Here is a 21,625-nt window from a genome sequence, read left to right as displayed (position 1 = left end):
CATGTCAGATAATGGGAATGACTGTAATCAGTGATTTCTTTGTTTCTCCCTAATGGCCACAAAAGAGGGAATTATATGGCAGATGCAGACATTTGGAAATTGGATTCTTACTTATTTACTTAAGGCAGTCCTCATTTTGTTTGGTGCCGTGTTAAACATAGGTCATGCATATTGGAACCAAGTCCTCTTCTTTGCACATTATCTTATAACAGATTTGCTTTCAGTTACCATGGAACCTTGCAAAATGACGACTCAGTTCCAATATGAACAAGCTTCAGTTAACACAGTTCTGTGCAAAATAAGAACTCCCAATATTATCTGGTATTTATTTGCTTACAGCGCATCATTTCCAAAAACATACCAGGGGAAAAAATCAGGAATATACATGAAAAGCAATAAGGAACTGCATCCCCTATGGTATTTTAATGGAATAAGAAAGGGAAGCCAGTGCATGTCCCTATTTAAGTCATTAGTTAACTAGTTTTTCCTTGGTTTGTAATGAAAATTACTTCTTGGTTACTTTTCCTACTATCTTTCTTTATTCTTTAAAGGATGCATCTTAGAAAGAATAATCCAAATGAAAAAACACAAGGGTGACAGATTCTACTATGGATATCAAAGATGCTGGGTGACACTAATGCAAACTTAAACTTTCTCTACCCTTCTGTAAAGTGAAGACAGAATGAATACCTGCTCTTTCCATGACAAAGGAATACTAGAAAGATGAAGTTTAATCAAAAATAAGTGTAACAAAAAGCAAAATCCAAAAAAGTGAGGATAAATTATATCATTGTCAATCCTACATTCTCCAGTCCCGTATTTTAAGCTCCAACTGCCCTGTGAGCAGAAATGGAAGGTGGATAGAGATGTAGGCAAAATTCTAAGATCAGTAGTTGGAAAATTATTGCCCATGGGCAAAATCTGGCTTGACACCTGTTTTTGTCAATAAAGTTTTATTGGAATACTTCCACATCTATTCATGTATGTATTATCTATGGCTGCTTTCATATTAAGTGCCACATTGTGTCATTGTGATAGAATATAAGGCTCACATAGCCCAAAATACTTACTCACTGACCCTCTACAGAAAAAGTTTGCTGGCCCTGCTTTGCAAGGTCAGCTTTCTAAACTATCTTTCATCTCAGAAATAAGAAAGAGATTCAGTTGTACTCAGTTGGCAATGGTTCCATGTGTCACATAACATATGTGAGGAGTCCTGAGCAAAAGAGGCAGTTCCACAACACAGCGGGGTTGTCCGTGGTGCCTTTACTTGCTCGCATGTTTTCAGCACTTAGTGCCATACTACAGTCTCTGTGTGTACACCTAAGTGGCTTCAGGGATTCTCTTATTTAGATTTATTTTTTTTTTATTAATTTTTTTAACATTTATTTATTTTTGAGACAGAGAGAGACAGAGCATGAGCAGGGGAGGGGCAGAGAGAGAAAGAGACACAGAATCCGAAACAGGCTCCAGGCTCTGAGCGGTCAGCACAGAGCCTGACTCGGGGCTCAAACTCACGGACCGCGAGATCATGACCTGAGCCAAAGTCGGCCGCTTAACCGACTGAGCCACGCAGGTGCCCCTCTCTTATTTAGATTTAAATAAACTAACACAAAATGGAGAAAGGAGCTTAAAAGGATCCTTTCAAAGACAACACTGAATATTCTCAAAATAAAGCAAGTGTAGATAGGCACACTACAGCTAAAAATGGCAGAGCTAAGCTCTTCTCTCTTAGTATGACCTCTTCGAAGTTTTACAACACTTATGTATTAAAGCAATGTTCATTCTGATTAATCTTGTGTATATATGCATGTCCACGTGTGTGGGGTGGTGGGTAACAATTATGTTCTCCAGCAATCATGTCCCATCACACTCTTATCCAAGCTGTTTACCCTCTTGGCTTCCCATCAGTCTTTTCTCCCCACCCCACCTGACCCCACCCACCAAAGCCTACTGCTGTGCAAAATCAGTGCCTCTTCTGTCCCTGGGATTAAGAACTGTGTTTCCTCATTTCTCTTGGAGAATGACTAAACAACAGGTCTGTAAGAAAGAAACTTTGTAACTACCCTCTCCTTACTTCTTTTCCCCTCTTCCTGCTAAGTGTCTTCCTCTTACCATTCATGGGAAAGATGAATTAAAATCTGCTGGGCTGAAGCTTTAAAACCCATGAACATAGAACCCAAATCTATAATAATAGACTCTGAGAGTTTTAATTTTAAAAGGAATCCCAGAGACCTAGGTAAAAACTCCATTTTCTCTTTCACTATATGGAGATGTGGTCAATAATTCTGAATCTCATTTTCCCTCACCTGTAAAGTGGATGTGATATTTTTTGTCTTTCCCTTCTCATTATCAGGGCAACTTTAGATAGTTTATGAATTGTGAGATGGCTTGTAACTTCTAAAACTATAAATACGGGGGCACCTGGGTGGCTCAGTCGGTTAAGCATCCAGACTTCAGCTCAGGTCATGATCTCACAGTTGGTGAGTTCAAGTCCTGCATCGGGCTCTGTGCTGACATCTCAGAGCCTGGAGCCTGCTTCAGATTCTGTGTCTCCTTCTCTCTCTGCCCCTCCCCACTCAGCTGCTGTCTCTCTCCCAAAAATAAATAAGCATTAAAAAAAATTTTCAACTATAAATATTAGGTAGACTTTGTGGAGACCAGTCATTTTTTTACTTTGAATCCAAACTAAAAATAAAATCAATCAGAAAGGGGAGGGAGGAGGGAGACAGAAAGAGTAAAAACCACAGCTTTCTGTGTGGCAGATACTCTGCCTACTTCACATACCCAATTTTTACTTAATTCTCATAACAGCTGCACGAAATAGATGCTTCCTGTTGCTCACCACAAATCACGCAATTAGCCACTGATCTCAGGTCTGTCTTAATATTCCCCTTTAACCATAACCATCCAGAGTATGGATATATACTCTTTGCTAGCTATGTTGCTTTGGATAAGCAATTTACTCTTTTGGCAACTCATTTTCCTCATTTCTAAAGGGATGAAGAAAAACACCACTCCCACGGTGTACTGGCTGGATTATTAAAACTAATCCCAGGGCCGCCTGGGTGACTCAGTCTGGTACGTGTCCGATTTTGGCTCAGGTCATGATCTCAAGGCTCTTGGGCTGGAGCCCCACATTGGGCTCTGGGCTGACAGCTCAGAGCCTGGAGCTTGCTTCAGATTCTGTGTCTCTGTCTCTCTCTGCCCTTTCCTTGTGCCCACTCTGTCTCTCTCTCAAAAATAAATAAACATTGAAAAAAGTTAAAACTAATCCTAATGAAACGTTTCTTAGAAGTTTCTTAAAACGTTTCTTAGAAGTGCTTATATTCATTTTGCCTTTGACATGCCAAGACAGAGCATCTGAGAACTATAATCAAGGTTTTACCACCACCTGGCTGTGGGATCTAAACTTCAGCCTGGATCCATTTTTCCTTCCAGCACATTGCCTGGCAATGAATTTTGTGGGATTAATGAAGACAAGCTAAATGCAAGTACCTAGAAAAATATCTGGCACACAGTAGGTACACAATATATAGTATGTTTTTTCCTTTCCTAAATAAACTCCCTTCTCTAGGAATGTGATCAGCACAATGATTTCATGCTCCAGTTAGAAGACTGCAAATCAGGACTGAGGAGAAAGAAACATCAGTTTGCGCTGCCTAAATCAAGGAAAAGCCACAGCTGGGGTGGAAATGTGGCCCATGATATAAAGCCTGCTTACTTCCAACTCGCAGTCAAGGGTTTCTTCTTACCAGCATGTGCTTCCTTGGTAAACTTCACTCTCAATTCTTTTGTTTTTGAAGAAAAACATTTCCAGCTAATAACACAATTACACTTAAGTATCAGAGCTCATTTTAGTATTATTGCATTTGTTAAATCTAACTGAGTCCAAATTACTTCCTCATTGCTAATAAGAGAAGGGGGAGGAGGAGCAGGAGGAGGAAGAAACCAAGGGGGAGACCAGAGGAAGACCAAACAGGAGAGGGTTTCCAGGGTTAAAGGAAGAGAAAGAGATGTACACACACAGTAACGGGAAAACACAGATAGCAACACTACATGTAGCATCAAGTCCAATGAATGTCAGTTAAACTTGCTGCCCACAGTTTCTATGGAAACCCCTTAAGTTAAGAGTGGAACACAGACATTTTTTGGACTGCAATTCACAAGCTGTTTATTTAATTATGATGAAACATGAGACTGTTAGGGACAATACTGTTATCATACTGATAGCATTTAGAATTCAAAGAATAGGTATGGCAAAATAAAAACTTAACAAAAATTTTTTTAAACCATTACCTTCATGTGAATTGCATGCAAATAAAATGCATCTTGTTTTCATACATTATTTCCCGCAGGCAAACCCCAAATTAGCCAAATGACATTCATTAAAAGGGAGTTCTTCAGAGGCCTCATGCCAATTATACACCCCCCATGCCCAGTGAACAAAACCAAGGTCACAGCATATTTTCAATTAAACCCAGGATAGCACCAAAGTGCAGCCCAGCTGGAAAAGCAAGCACATTATTACCCCATAGATCATTTGTGAGCAATGAATAGGTCTCTGGTGTTTTTCTATTTTATAGATATTTGAATATAAAAATAAAGAAAATCGCTTCAGATTAGCTTTTGCCTTCCAAAATAAACAACCACTTTCAGGGCATTACTCCTGGTGGCCCAAAGAAGAATGAGACTGGAAGCCATCACTTCTCTGTCCCTGATGGTTGGAAAAGGTTTGCTTAGCCTTTCATCTGGCCACAGGGAACCAGGTGATTGATGAACTCACTCATACCCTTGTTCCCTCACTAAATGGACATGTAGTTTCTAACTACTGTATATCAGGCACTGTGCTAGGGACAAGGGAGGCAAGAAGATTAAATCCTAGTCCCTAGCTTAATTATGGATTTTTTAGAAAGGAATGCATTAATTTTACTGATAAATATTTAGGGAAGGAGAACTACGGCTCATAGGCATTAAACTAAATAGATCAATAAATCCCGGATTCTGCCTTCCAGAAGATTACAATTAAATGGAGACAAAAAGACACATTGTCATAAGTCATACAGCAAGGAGTCAGTGTTCCTGCCTGCTGCCTCACGATTTCTCTGTGTATAGAAATGCTTCCTATGGATGCTGTACTGCAGAAGGTAAACGTGTTTGTGTGTACGGGATGACTGGCTGGTGGAAGATGGGGTGGAGAGGGAGCTTTGGGAATATTTCTATAGGGGAACCACATTTCCAGATTTGTCTATGAGCCACCCCTACCCTTATAAAATCTTTAGTCCATAAAACATAACTAAAGGAGGAGGCACTCACAAGAGAAGTGGATCCCAAGGAGAGTCATCTCTGGTGTCAGGCTGGGAACATGAAGGCTGTTTCTAAGCTGGCAAAGAGAAACATACAAGAAATTTGCAAATATGACTCAGTGAATATGTCTTTTCTACTATGCTGCAGCCTGTTTTTTGAAATCCAGTAGTGGTTTGCAGTAACTGGGCTTCCCACAAGTTGCTCGTGCTAGCAAAGCCAGTCGCTGCTGTTATTGGATTCGACAGTGTATAATGAGCCGCTTCACATTAGCTGCTGTTGTAGTGTTCAGCATATTGTGGGGAAGATTTAGCATGAATCATCACCCACCTAGCTCTCCATTGTGGTCTCTATGCTGTAAACAGGCAACGTGTTTGCCAATCTAAAAAAAATAAAAAAATAAGAAAGCATCCATTAGAACAATTCAGCACATTTCTGGATCTGCTGCCACCACCATCGCCACAGACGACACTGGTGACAATATTTATTGAATTGCCACTGTATTTTAACATTCTCCTGGGCAGAGGGCCAAGGCAGCTATTTTAACCACTGGCCATTTTGAACAATGCATTTTTTAAGGCCCATGAAAAAATGCTGTTTGGAGTCAGAAGACCTGCCGTCTACACTTGGTTCTGACTCATCCAATGCACGCCCTTCAACAAGTCACATGTTCTCTCAGATCCAGTCTTTATCAAAACTGCCCCTTAAGATAAAATGAGAGAATACACTTTGAGGATGGACAGGAAATAGTAAAACAGAACACACTGAATTACTAAAGTCGAATGGGATGTTAAGACTTTGATAGAGACATCAGCTGTCAACTCCAGTTATTTCTTTTTCCACACCCCGAAAACAAGAGAGATATTAACATCTCCTCCTCCTGCCCATCCCCTCCCAACATTCCTACAGCAATGGCAGATTGCAAATTAGAATCTGAGATTGAGGGCCACACAGGACTTGGAGCAAAGAAATGTGAAAAGGTAGAGCTGGCATTTTGCAAAGCATCGTCAAGAAAACTAAAGAATCTTTAATTCCCACAAACACAGGTCTTTACAGCCAAAGCTTAGACACAGTTGGTGTGAACTATACAAAGCGGAAACCCTGGGCAAGTACAGATGGGAAAAGCCCACACAATTAGTAATCAAGATCAAGGGACTGACATGGATATTGAAATCACCAAGATTCTATCAAGAGTAGGATTGGAAAGAACAGCAGGGAGGCAGGTGTTAAAATCTTCAAGGAATGAGGAGGAGTGAAGTGTGGGTCTGCTGGGGACTCCTACAAGGAGGTGTTAGCAGGTGTCATAGTCTGATGGTGTAAGCTTCAAAGTGGGGCACTTTACTGTGTTAAGATGGTTTTGTTTGGAACAGATAATGCAAGTAAATGTACTTCTCAAACTTCAAAGCAACATACCGCTAGTGAATATTATTCTTATTACATAAGTACAACTGACTATAATGAAATTTTATTTCAGAGATGATCTGTGGATTTTCTGTTATTGGTTTTAAAAGACATGTAACTCAATTGTATAGAAACTTTCCCCAAGTCTCATGGTTGCAAGAACTTCAGATAGGACACATCATGAAATGTGAGTGACAAGTTAACAGGTCAGGGGTTTATGAAAATGTGAAAGCAAGGAGGTGGGTAACAATCAGTGTGTGTAGGGGGGCAAAGAAAAGGTGGGAGGAGAAAACTCATGTTAATTGTTAAATAAGTAGCCAATTCTCAGTTCTCATATTAGACAAGAATTAGCAGTATTTGACATAGTGACCACCCTGTCTTTTCTGAAACATTGTCTGCACTTGGCTGCTGGGAAACCACACTCTCAATTCTCCTTCTACCTCATTGGTTAATCTGCTCTGCCTCCATCACTAGTTGTGCCTTATCTCTTGGCCTATGAAACCCTGGAGTGCACCAGAACTCAGTTAGTGGACCTATTCTTTGTCTATACTCATTCTCCAAGTGATCCCATGGTGGCTTTAAATGCTATCGACAAACATATACCTCCAGCCTGTAGTACAGACTTATACATATAACTGCTAACTTGAGACCTCCAATGGAGGCATCGTAAGTCAATCTGTCTAAAATAACACTCTTGATTCCAACTCGACATTCATTCCCAATAATTTTCTAATAGCAACTCCAGTCGTTCATGCATTCATTCAACAAAAAATTTTAAGCTCCTACCGGTAGATATGCCAAGCACCATTCCGGGGATCATCCTCTGAGCAGCTCAGACCAAAGTCCCCCTAAATCTCCATTGTTTCACTTCATACTCACTACTGCATCCTGTTACCTCTACACCCTATCACCTTGACACTCTATTGCCTACACATTGGAAATCCTGTATATTAAGAATCTTGTCACTTTTCTTCACTTCCACTGCTACATCCTAGTCCATTTTCTATCTGTATAATTCAGTGATTCCTATAGCCTGGTCCAATATCTGGTGTCTCTGCTTCTCTTTGTGTGCTTCTTCAGTTTTATCTCACACATGGAGGGGTCCTATCGGACCCCTTATATTATACATTACAGATTAGATAATTTCCTCATATATATTATCCCGTCTGACCCTCATAATTATGGGAGGTAGGCAGAAATAGGTTATACTTTTCCATTTTGCAGATGAGAATGTTAAAGTGTATAAGGAAGTTAAGTAATGTGATCAAGTTTCAAGGGGACAAGACTAATATATGATAACTGTTACACAAGAAGTTAAGTGTTTAGAAATCTAAGCTAGTGCTCTGCCTAATATATAGTCTTTCAACGTGAACAAGCTAAGGAAGGGAAAGAGGTACTTAAGCCATTAATCATTACAAGGTTCTCTAAATTTGTAGGAACCTACTTTTTTGTGCTTTTTTTAAAACACATTGCACAATATGGGAATAATAAAAAGAACATTTATTGAGCAATTATCAACTACTGTGTTAGCCATCCATGATGTACTTGCCTATCATGTGTCTTTCTGCATCTTTAGACAACATGCTCTGTTGAGATTGGCACTATATTCCATTTTATGTGCATGTATAGCCCAGTAACTGCCATACAGTATATGCTTAATAAATGTTTCTTGGATAAGTGAATTAAATAGCTTACTTGGTTATATACAGAAAGAACCAACTGAACGTACACGCTGAATCTGAATCACACAATCCATCAGTATATAAAATTATAGAATTATAACATTCATCAGTATGTAAAATCATAAACTTTCCATATTCTAAATCAAAAACTATTGGTATCAGCAATTTCTTATGGTTCAAGCTAAGTTTCCAAAGAGGGACAGTGATTTTGGAAATGTACAATTTGTCAATCAAATTTCTGGAATTCATGGACATCCTTTCAGTTTACTTCTGTTTATATAAACTTTCATGTACCAATCAAGGGAAAAAGAGCCAATAATTTTATTTCAATGCAAAGTCTCCTAACTTCAGATAGTCAATCTGTGGAACAGTAATTACAAACAAAACCAGAATAAGGACACTCAGTACTGAGTTATAAAAGGTTCATTTTCTATTGATTACCTATAGCAGGGTACGCAAGCATAGAGCAGACAGGACACTTGCTCTGCCATAGCCTTAAAATCCAATAGGACAGCCATTCATACATCATGGAAAACTGAGGCGTCCATGCTGGTTTTTCTTAATAAAGCTGCTCAAATATTATTAATTCTCAATAGTTCTATTCTGACTTGCTCCTTTGTCATCTGACTTGCCCAAAGAGAGAATTAACCACATACATATCATTTTTTCATAGTATTTTCTTGATTGTACCACTTATCACCATGTGAGAACCAAGACATCCTATTAATCAACTGCTACTGTAGAACACTGTGTTGGGAATACACAAAAAATAAAAATTTTAAATTAAAGGGAACTGAGTATCTGAAGTAGAGACATGCATATAAAATATAAAATATACTTTATATATTATACAAACATTTTATATATATAAATAATATATAAATATTTTATATGCCACTTAAATATCTCTTTCGCTGCTAGTGGTATCCTAGTTTAACACTGGAGATCAGGATGTGTGGGAATAGGGGAGGATACAACAAAAGTGTCCTTGATTTTCAAATAACAGCACCAAGTCAACCTCCTGCTCTATCCGATCTAAATCTATGGTCTGAAAGGACACATGCTACTGTGGTCTGTGTAAATGTGGCATTCATCTTCATGAGTGTACAGATGAAGAATGGATCAGGACTGGCACAGTCATGAGTGACTTATTCCATTCCTCATCACAAGTGAAGATAAATGACACAAAATATCAACCACCATGCATTATATATATTTTATTCCACATTTACTCCCACAGACACAAACATACAGGAGGCCTTTTTTTCAACCTGATTGTTTTTTTGTTTTCAAAATATACAGCTAACAGTAACAACAGAGAACCTCTGGGAAAGTCAGAGGCAATGAAAAATGCTAAAGTAACTTCTACAGGACAAGCTTTACCCGGTGAGGGGATATGTCAACAGACCTTATCTCTGGGAACTCTAAAATGGCTGCATGCCTCCAAATAGGATTTCACGGGTCTCTGGCTGCTGTCATTAAGCTAATGTTATGAGAAATCACAAAGACCCTCCAAGGATACTGCACTAGATTACTTTCCCACCTGTGGAAAATTCACTAAGATGGTGATTCTAACAGAATAGCTTCCAAGACCTCCTGATTACACAGTAGTCCTTCTTGGTTTACTTTATTCTCAGATGACATTCTTTATCCTCCGATGATATGCATTCCTTAACTTGTGAGTTGGATTAGGATGTCCTCATTAAGCTTCTTAAACAGCTGGTAAGGTAGAAAAAAGGCTAAATAATGGCATCACCAGGGATATTCTTCCCTCCCCACCCTCATACCTAGATAACGTGGATACTCAGTGTCAGCCTACCTTTGTATATGGCCTCTTTTAGGTTACAATGCTGTAGTACCATTGAGATCATATGGAATCATTTTAAATTATTGCATTCAGACTTAAGCCTAATTTGAAGCTGGCCCTGTTTGGAAGGATCTAGTCCCCTAGATCAGTTCCCTAAAAATTGCATCTAGATTATTAGAAAGCCAAGTTTTCTTTTCACCAGAGCGATTGAGAGTCATGGTCTTTGTCTCCTATTGCCCGTGCCTGACTTTTCCCAATGTTGTGAGTCCCACTTTCCAGTTAATAGTGGGCAATGGACTCCAGCTACAGGCAGAACAAATCCTGGCCATCTTCTGTAGCTTTATTCTCACACTCCACCTCATGACATTGTTGTTCCAGATTTAGCTCTGATCTTACGCTCTAATAGCTTATACTCTATACACCACTTTGGGAAATTGTACCAATTGAGCCCCAAGACCATGCCTCCATATGTATCTGTGATCTCTTATGAGATTCCTGTCCTCTTCTGTAAGTCTAAGTCTTTGGTAGTATAACATAACCCAGATCCCAGGACCTCAATGACCAAGGACCTGGCTTGTTTCTTAAAGTGCTAGATATCCAGCATATCACCTTAATCCTCATCAGAATTGATAGCCTTCTGTTATATATCTCATTCAACATTAATTAAATGCTTACTGAATATCTGGGACTACTCTAGACTCCGAATTCTGAAATGAGTCAGACAGTGAGAAACTCTCACTTCACAGAGCATCCCCCCTTAGGGGTTAGACAGATAACAAACCAGAAAAGATCAGGTAGAGATAAGTATTGAAATGAAAATAAAAGAGTGACAAGATAGGGAATTACTGAAGGGAAATATTACATTGATTTGGTCTAGTAATATCCCTCTGCAAAAGAAACAGTTATGGTGCCTGGGTGGCTCAGTAGATTAAGTGTTTGATTCCTAGTTTTGGCTCAGGTAATGATCTCATGGTTGGTGAGTTTGAGCCCCGCATGGGAGTCTGTGCTAGTGGTGCAGAGCCTGCTTTGGATTCTCTCTCTCTCTCTCTCTCTCTCTCTCTCTCTCTCTGTCTCTTTCTGCCCCTCCCCTGTTCTCTCTCTCTCTCAAAATAAATAAATAAACTTAAAAGAAAACAAACACTTAACTTAAATAATGACAAGAAAGAACTAGACATAGAAAGATCTAGAAGAAACCACTGCAGGTAGAGAAGGCAGCTAATATAGAGGCTCCAAGTTTGAGGGAGTGCTGAGGGCTAAATGTTTGTGTCCCCCGCCTTGAATTCATATGTTAAATTCCAATGCTGAATGAGATGGTATTAGGGGGTGGGCCTTTGGGAAGTACTTAAGTCATTAGGATGAAGTGCTCCTGAATGGAATTGGTACCTTTAAAAAAAGAGACTTCAGAAATCTCTGTTGCTCCTTCTTCCACATGAAGACATGAGAGTCTGCAACCTGGAAGAGGGCCATGCTGACTCCCTATATCTGATTTCATTCCTCCAGAACTATGAGAAATACATTTCTGTTCCTTATAAGCTACCTGGTCTGTGGGGTTTTGTTGCAGCAGGACAAACATACAAACACAAGAAGCATGTTATACTTAAAGAATAGCAAGGGGGAGAAAGAGGCTACTCTGGTAGGAATAAAGTAGGCAAGCATAAGAGTAGGAGATGTGGATGGAGAGTGTGTTTGTTTCCTTTGGTCTCCACAACAAGTATTGCACCCCGATGGCTTAAAACAACAGAAATTGATTCTTTCCCACTTATGGAGGTCAGAGGCCTAAAACTGAGATGCAAGCAGGACTCTCCAAAGACTTTAGGGGAGAATTCTTCCTTGCTGTTTCCAGCCCCAGTGGCTCCAGATTTTCTTTGTTTTGTGGACACGTAACTCTGATCTCTGCCTCCGATGGCCTTCCTCTCTTTTCCATATGTCTTTCCTATGGGTTGTCTCCCATAAGAACATTTGCCACTGCATTTAGGGCCCAAGTGGATAACCCAGGATGATCTCACCTCAAGGCCCTCAATTTAATTACATATGGAAATATAATTTTCCAAATAAGGTCACATCTATAGGTTCTGGGAGTTTGGATGTGGACATATCTTTTAGGAAGCCACCATTCAATCCACTACAGAGAGTTAGCCCTGCTGAGCCAGGGAAAACAATTTCTTTGTATTCTGTATGCAATGACCAGCTCTTGCAGAGTTTCACATTGGAAAATAATACAGTCTGGTTTAGACTTTTAAGCTATCACTCTGGCTATACATGAGAAGTGATTGAAGGGGTCGACAGCAGATCAGTAGTGCATGTGAGAGTGGCTCGATACTCAGTGGCAGCAGTAAGAATAGAGAGAATTAGAAAATTAAAGATTATTTCTGGAGGCGGCATCAAGAATATCTGCTTAGGAATAACATATGGGGATGGTGGTTAAAGAAACCAAAACAACTACCTCATGCCACCGACCCAGTACAATTGTCCAAATATCATCTGCTCTTGAACTCACCACTGCCATGTTCCATATGCCCTGTAAGAAGAGTATTTGTGTGAAGGGATCACCTCTACTTCCCTAGCTATTCTTAGACCTTTGAAAATATTATCCTCTCTGGGACAAGTCTAGCTCTTGTCCCAGTTCCTATGGCTGGGTGTGCTTTGTCTAACTTTACTTCAAGAGTCTGCCCTTCCAGTAACCGATCTCATTTTAAAACAAGGCTTTTGCAATTCTTTCTCATTCCAATACAGTTCCCTGGGGCATCCAAGCAGAAGGTGATTAATTTGGTTATACCCTGAAAATGGTACACCATTCAGATTATTCCCTGGAATGTCAGAGATTTACCCATTCTCTTCAGGTCAAGGGAGCTGAAAACTCTCCGGGAACAGATCTAACAAAGTTTCAGAGCCTAATTATACAACGATTACCATGTCAGGAGCCTACATATGGTCTGTACTTAAACCCCTAGAGAACTATAGCTTCTGTATTGTCTTTCTACTTCAGGGACTCCTGAATAAACAAAGCGACTGGCTTAATAAAAACAATACTCATTCTGCTAGTTATGTTTTCTGAAGAAATTAGGATTTCAAGTCAAGTATAATTTATCTCCTTAAATAATTTCAAGTCAAGTATAACGTATCTCCTTCATGAGATTGAAGTTCTGATAGAGAACAGAGCCTTGAAGTGTCCTGAGTAGCATGCTAAAGGTAGAGATAAGAGATGGCAGTGGGCTAAAGTTCGTAAGTGAAATCGCTTAATAAAGGCCAAATTTTCATCTTGAGCAATCCATTTTATGGGATTGTGGCTGGCAGCCTAATAATATACTGTTGGGTTCTAGGGGACAAATAAAGCAACATGAGATCTTTCTCCTTTTTCCCTGACCTCATTCCCCATGAGCTGTTCCCACAAGACATTCCAGAGTGCCTGCATAGTATTTCTTCTTCTAAGGGCCATAATAAGCTTATTTTTAAATAGGCTCAAGTTTTCAGAATGACTTCAACTTTCAGTTTTGATTTCAAAATGACATTTATCTGCAACTATATTTTCAATGTATCATTTATGGTATATAATTGTTCTTTTGTCCCTTAAATGCATACTCAATTTTAGGATTTGGTATTCTAAAACCAACAGTATTTAGAAATAGTCTTATTAGAGCAAGCTTAAAGCATAGCAAGAGGATACAGGCCTTCCTTGGAGAACACCACAGTGAAGTGACTAATGCAATAAAACACATCAAATGAAAATTTGGGTTTCCCAGTGCATATACCAGTTCTGTTTATACTATACTTAGTCTATTTAGTATGCAATAGCATTATGTCTAAACAAAATGTACGTACCTTAACTGAAAATACGGTTTTCCTTAAAAAAAATAAAAACTAACCATATTTGAGCTTTCGGAGAGTTGGAATCACCGATTAAAGATCACCGTAGCAAATATAACAACAAAAACATTTGAAATAGTGTGAGAATTACAAAATGTGACAGGGACATGAACTTAGCAAACGTGGTTGGAAAAATGGCATCAACAGCCTTTCCTGACGCAGGGTTGCCACAAACCTTCAGTTTGTAAAAAGACAAACAAATAAAAACAAAAACAAGCAAAAAACACATACCATCAAATCATAATCTGTGAAATGCGACAAAGCAGAGCACAATAATGGGGCATGCCTGTACATTCCCAGGCATGTGAATATTTGGCAAGGGTGAACATGGGGCTGCTCCTCTCTGGTTAGACCATCCATGCATCTGAAAGATCTTTAATATAATCCAATGTAACCCCAAGTGGCAATTGTGTAGAAATACAGGTCACCAACCTAACATTCATCAGCAAGTGGAAAAACGTTGTTGATGTTTACACTGACGTGTAGTTCTGTTCTTACTTTGGGTTTGTTTAAATGAGAGCTACTGTCTTCGTCATGAAGGCTGTATCAAATCCACTGTGGGTTAAGAGTAGAAAAAGAGGGGGACCTAGGTGGCTCAGTTGGTTAAGCATCCAGCTCTTGATTTTGGCTCAGGTCATGATCTCAGGGTTTGTGATATGGAGCCCCGCATCATGTCAGTGCGGTATGCTTGGGATTCTCTTTCTCCCTCCCTGCCTGCCCCTCGCCTATTCCATGCTTTGTGTCTCAAAATAAATAAATAAACATGACAAGTAGAAAAAGATTGTAAGAGAGAAAAACTTCCTAGTTGATGAATATTCGTCTCTTTACTCATTCATTTACTCCTTAACTATTTTGTTATCGTTGAGTCACCTAAACCGTACTGAGCACAAAATGATTAAGTGGGAATGGGGCAGATAGTGGAGTTGGGTGGATATTAACTATGCTGCACTGCACCGCAAAAGAGTGAAGTCCCCGTGTCTCCATAGAGGGAAACTTCCCTTGCAGATGGAAATTTGGTCATTGATTTTTTTTTTTTTTTTCACACTCAAGAGCCTAAAATCCTCCTCCCATTGTGACTGCTTGGAGAATCCTGACCAGGATAGGCGTCTCGGATGTCGGGGAGAATTTTCAAATTGGAATTAGAGAAGCCATTCCCAGGTTAATGAGCGCAGAGCAGCAGGCATTTTGAGGAGTTTATTTGGAGAAAGGAAACGTCTGCAGAAATCAAGTGATTAAGATGTGACACTCAAAGCGAACTCTGAGCGATCTCATTAGCAGAGACTAAGAATAGTCTACAAATGTAATAAGAGCCCTGATACAAGGTCACAAACATCCCAGGGCAAGCCAGATGTGTGGGACCCAGTAAAGAGAAAGATGGAGAACCTGATCAGGAAATAATCTTCCCTAGAAGAGAAGAGGGTTTCTTCCCAAGTCCTAATGGAGGAAGATCCAGAAATGCATATGAAACTTTCCAATGCCTATTATTCATAGTTCTCCAGATGTGCATATGTATATTATGTATATTTTTCTTCCATGATATGGATTCAATTATTCTGAATTAATTTAAGTAACTCCTGTACAAATGTCAGCTTCTCACAGATTTTCCTTCAGAAACTTCCCTAAAAGGACCCCTTAATCACCTGCATACTGTTTCTCATCTCCTTTCTCTGAAATTACATTATTTACTTTCCTCTTTTTAAAACTATATTCTTGCTTTCAGAAGACTATAAGATTCATGCATAGAGGGGCATTATATAGCTTATTCACTATCTTATTTCTCATGCCTAGAATAATGTTTGGTACATGATAAGTCACTCAGATAATTATTAAATCAAAAACACTAAGAACCGTTCTCATGTCTTCATAAAATCAACTATAAACTATACCTAAACGATACCTCTCTGCATTGTTATACAAATGAGAGAATATTGAAATGGTGGTTTTAGCTAAGGAACCAAGACATAGAAGATGATACATTTCAAAGAGGGCACAAATTTACAGTGGTGGTTGTCATATATTTGCACAGCTAATAATCTCTTGTTAATAATCTCTCACAAAGACATCACTGAACCAGAGAAGGCTCATGAAGAGGATTTCTTTGGAGAGACCTATACTGTGAGTTCTACTCCTAAGGAAAGTGGTAGGTAGTCTCTACGGCCTAACCCTCAGCTTACTTAGGGGCATTAGGAATATTAGAGAATTTTCTGAGGAACTTTCAGTGGGTTATGACTTACTATCACCAATTCCAAGACCAATTCCAAAAAGAATTCCAAGGATTTCTATCCTTCACCTCAAGACTAAGAATATAAGGCTGTGATGGCACAGTAGAGTAGACATAGGAGGGTGGTATCTAAATCCCATCTGAAAAAATCTCAAAAGCAAGAGACCAAATGTTGATCACACATATGAGGGAGTTGATGAGACAGCCTTAAAGATATTTTGGATCCTGTGCAAAAGGGTTGCTTGATGAGGTAAACAACTTACCAGAGGGAATCTGAAAGTATTTCTGGATGTCTAGGAGCTGATGGAGTAAGTGATATGTCAGGGAAGAGAGTCTCACTCTCACCAAAGCAAATGTGGGAAAAGTCAAAGAGAAGGGGTCGGTCACCAAAGAACACATGTAGAAGAAAGCTACCCTAAGAAAGTCAATTTCAAATGTCTGGCAAATCCAAAGATTTTGATATCAAGTCAAGACAGCACCAGGCAAGTAAAAGCTATTATGCCCAACACCTAACTCCTTTCCCTAACCATGATACAACAAATAAAAGTCAGGATTAGAGGTAGGCAGATGGGAGAAGAGAAAGAATAGAAGGTTCTGTGACAATACAGAGAAGAAACCAGCAATGTCCATTCCCCAGTCTGCGACATCAGGCTTCCTACTTGAAATCGGGACTATGTTGGGGAAGGCAGGAATCTTAGTACTGAAATAAGTTCAAAGTTTTGAATATTATATAACTTGGATATGTCAATTACTTTCCATGGTGTCTTACATTACATAAACATTTCCAGATAGTTTTCATCTAAGTGCAGAAGAAAAAACTAGACCCAATGAATAAATTTTAAATGGGAGAAAAAAAATGAAATCTCCTTATAATTACATCTACAGTTTGTATTAGTTCAAAATGATAGTTATAATAATTTTACTGAATTCAAAATCACAAGGGGTCCACAGTATGAATTTTCAGATAGAAATCCACTCTCAGATTTTAAATTTCAAATTTTAACCTTATTTCTGTCTGGATTTGCTTCACATTTTGCTAATGTTTGATAATGAAGACAACAGCAGTTTTTGAAAAAAGGGCTCTCAAATTGATTCATATGAATTGTTTTGTAATCAGCAATAAACAATTCCTAGTGCTTAAATATTTTTAAAGTATCTGGTATTTCTAAAAGAGATCATGACAGAGGATACATCCAGGAGTTTTTCTTTTTTTTTTTTTTTTTTTGAAAATTAGAGGCAATAAATAATTCTTGTCTTATTGTCTGGATCATACACTACTACAGAAAAATGTAAAGAACCTAAAAAAATAAGATAAAATATCCATATATGTGTGTGTGTGTAGACTTGGGAGTGGGTGAAATACGTAAGACACAGATGTTTGGAAAATACAAAATGGTAAATACTTTTGGTAAAAAAGAAAAAAATAAACAAATAATAAGGCATTGAAGGGGCGGGGCGCCTGGGTGGCTCAGTCGGTTAAGCATCTGACTTCAGCTCAGGTCATGATCTCGAGGTTTGTGAGTTTGAGCCTGAATTGGGCTCTGTGCTGACAGCTCAGAGCCTGGAGACTGCTTCGGATTCTGTGTCTCTCTCTCTCTCTGCCCCTCCCATGCTCATTCATTCTCTCTCTCTCTCTTTCTCTCAAAAAATAAACACTACTTTTTTTTTTTTTTTAAATAAGGCATTGAATGGGACCTCTCCCATTGCAGTAGAGTACTTCTTGTTAGCCTCAATGGGTATTTGTGAGTTCTCATGTTTTTAGAAAAGAGTAGACCAGAAATAATTACGATATAATTTGACCTAATGTAGGGCTTGCACAACTTTTTGGACTTTGTGTTTGGTTGTTCATTTTTAATGTCTGTCCCAGATTTTCCCTTTTCTTGACTCTTTTTATAGGAGTGTTTGAAACATCAATTTCCTGTATTAATCAGCTGATCTGACTGGCCAAAGGTTGAAAAAAGGCCAAGTTGCAAGCCTATCCCAACTTAATATTTGCAAAAAATATAGGCTTTTGGTGTCTCTAAAAGCTGGCAAGGCAAGAAAGAGAAATGCAATTTAAAAGTATTATTAACAGAAAAAAACCCCACAAACATTTACATTCTAATTTATGTGGATAAACCCCACCCTACATAGAAGTTTTTGTTGCAATTCATATGTTCTCACACCAACCGATTTGAAAATATTGCCACATATTCTATGCTCTGTGCAGAGCTACAGAGACAAAAGCAATCGAGAGTGTGATAGGTTTGTCCCTTCCTCATTATTGATTTGCAATCCTAGAAACCATTGCCGATGGTGAAGGAGAGAAATGGGGAAGCGAAGCAAAGGTAGGAATTTTACCCCCACATTTGTCCCTGGAGACCATAAAAACTATAAAGACTCTAATCTGGCTAAGAACTCAATATTTTAAATATTCATGAATGAGTGCAAGGGGACAATGGATCATACTCATAGTTCCCATTATTTAACTTCTTACTCATCGTCATCATCTTTTTATTATCTGGAAAACTGGTTCTGGGAAAAAAAAAAAAGACTGACCATTTGTACCAGATGTCATTTGCAGTCCCAATTTTGTTGTCTCCTCTCCAGGGACTCAGTCTGACCTTCATTAGCTCATAAACATCCCAGCTGCAAATTCTCTTCACCTTTGCTTCCCTTTTGGCATTTTTCTTTGGTGGAAAGGTTAAAGGAAAATGGATTCTAAGAATTTTTGGTACAGAATTGGAGAAGGAGACACAAATGGAATGGATTAAAAAAAATGCTTCCTTTAGGCCCAGGGTAAGAGAGAGGGCAAGGCAATGCCTGTTTGATTATCTTTGCTCTCTCTCGAAGATTACAATTTCTCCCCACTATTATGGGAGTTAGCAGGTTGCTCTGTAATTATTCTTTTGCCTGAGTAACAACCCCTTCCCCACCATTAGATTGTGAACTTCTTGAAGAAACCTGCAAGGGTTTTGTCATCTCTGTAGCCACAAGTTTTTTCTGCTTATTTCCTCGTTTTGTTGTGTTTTTGGGGGCCAAGTACTATGCCCAACTCTCTCTGTAAGGCGTGTCATTTCCATCCACTTCAATGGGAAAGTAATAGTGACTTAATAAGGTTAACCAACTTGGTGAAAGCTGGTAAGACAGTTTTCCTGTCCAGGCTGTCCAAACTCAAAGATGGGCATTTTAACTTGTATTTCTAAGTACCTATTCAGAAAGAAAGGCTTGGAAAATCTTTACTGTGATCACTTTCATGAAACAGGATTGAACTCCCAACTTCCTCATAGCCTTTCTGGATGAGATGTTCTCATTTGCCATCTCACCCCATCTACAAGCTTCATTATCCCTCTAATCACGTCCACTACCTATCTCTTCTGTCTTTTGTCTTCTATTATAGTTTTGTTAAAGGGCAGCAACCATACTGCAGCTAGTCTTGATTAAGCAGACACGCCATTTGTCAGGGAGCCAAGCAGGAAAAGTCCTTATAGTGGTCCCCTTAAGCCACAGCTTGGCATGTTTCCCAGAAAGCACAGTGCATCTTATCCATACTCAATCCACCATACCATGTGCAAGAACATTTATACCCATTAAAAGTTTCAGATCTATTTTGAAGCAAATTTTATAATACGGCCCAGAGAGAATGATAGTTTCACGTTATCTTGAAGGTTTGATTTTAATAAGGATTGGCTGTCTCTCAGAGGGTTTAGAACAAAGCGAACGGTATTTCAAAAGGAGTCACCACATCCTTTGATGTTCTAAATCTTTTCTGATTCATACTGTAGGTGAGAGTAAGGTAATATAAACTCCCTCCTAAAGAAATCACTGGGTTGTAACATATCTACACTATAAAGACATTTGGTGGCAAGGTATCAATGTATATATTGAACTGTGGCTGATTTCAATTCTATAGTAGGATGTGAAATTAAAAGAACATACATAAATATTTGTATCTATGTATGTGTGAATATGTGTATATTCTGAAATTCAGTATGTTGTCATATATAAATTAGACTGTAACTTGCTTCTAGACTCAATATATCCTATAAATAGAAATTGCTTATAATAACATAACAGCAATTATGCTTACCAGGTTAGAAATACCAACTAAAAGGGGGCACGTGGGTGGCTCAGTTGGTTAAGCATCCGACTCTTGATTTCTGCTCAGGTCACGATCGCACAGTTCATGAGTTCAAGCCTCGCATCAGGCTCTGTGCTGACAGCATGGAGCTTTCTTGGAATCCTATCTCACCCTCTCTCTCTCTGCCCCTCCCTTGTTTGCTCTCTCCCTTTGTCAGAATAAATAAAAATAAACTTTAAGAAAAAAAGAAATACCAAGTAAAAGAAAACTCTCAAGCCATGTGTAGTAGGCACAATTTGAGGATGACCCTAAGCCACACCACTGAATACTCTCCCCACCCTCTAAGTATGAGCAGGGTTTGTAACTTGCTTCCAACCAATGTAAAATTACAACAGTGGCAGGACAGTCACTATCTTGATTGGAGTACATTATATGGCAAAGGTAACAGAAGGTTATGCCTACAATTACATGATGCTATGTAAGACCTGTCTTAGGAGACTGCAGTGAGAGAGTCACCTGCTGGCCTTAAGGAATTAACCTGCCATGTTGTTGTAAAAGGGCCACGTGGCAAGAAATTGTAAGTGGCCTCTAGCTGCTGAGCGTGTGGCCCTGTGGACAGCCAGCAATGAAGCCTAAGTCCTGAGCTACAAGGAATTGAATCTTGCCAATAACTCCTTTAACTCAGAAAAGAACCCCAAGCTTCATCTAGACCCTGGCCAATACTTTGATTGAAGCTCTCTGAACACCTGAACTGAAGACCCTATCAAGTTGTGTCCAGAATCCTACCCCCAGAAATTGAGATAACAAATATATGTTGTTTTAAGCTAATACATTTGTAGTAATTTGTAACACAGCAATAGGAAACTTATATATATGTGTATATATATATACGTATATATATATTCTATTTATTTCTTGAAATTACAGAGGCCACATTTCAATCATTAGCAAAACTATCTCCTTTCAATAATTCAGTAGAATCTGAATAGAAAATGTTCTTGGGGGGGGAGAAAAGACACCCTAAATTAGATATTATAGGTTATGAATTAAGTGGACATAGGTATGTCCTGTGGATGCTGTGGGAAGAATTTATAATTGATACCCGTCTGGTAATTAAAGCTCAGGGCATGTTACCAAAGTAGAATATAAATATATTTCTCTAGAAATCTTAAAAATGTATTTTAAAAAATCTCCCTCAAAGTAAAAATATGCACAGATATTTATTAGAAAACCATGCATCATACAAATATAAGCTTAAGGAATTTGTTCTGTGGTGGGCAAAATTA

At 38.8% G+C, this 21,625-nt stretch overlaps 1 protein-coding gene across 4 annotated transcripts in view; it reads right to left on the bottom strand.

Moving 5' to 3' along the window:
* The window catches only part of LRRC4C (leucine rich repeat containing 4C), a 166,246-nt gene that overhangs the window by 18,229 nt on the left and 126,392 nt on the right, over positions 1-21,625 (bottom strand). For 2 of the 4 annotated variants that reach the window (XM_049647842.1, XM_049647853.1), the window contains exons 2-3: positions 5,635-5,686; positions 5,317-5,383 (exon numbers count right to left, since the gene is read on the bottom strand). The exons of 1 other annotated variant lie outside the window; for it this stretch is intronic. The gene's annotated coding sequence lies outside the window, so the exon portion shown is untranslated. Of the gene's footprint in view, positions 1-5,316; positions 5,396-5,634; positions 5,687-21,625 lie in introns of those variants that run through there. One more of the 4 variants, XM_049647860.1, reaches the window with a different exon arrangement.

Source organism: Panthera uncia, chromosome D1 (assembly GCF_023721935.1).
Source record: "Panthera uncia isolate 11264 chromosome D1, Puncia_PCG_1.0, whole genome shotgun sequence".
Classification (NCBI taxonomy): Eukaryota; Metazoa; Chordata; class Mammalia; order Carnivora; family Felidae; genus Panthera; species Panthera uncia.
Note: the sequence above shows the minus strand (reverse complement) of the source record. Positions and strands in the feature narration are given on the sequence as shown.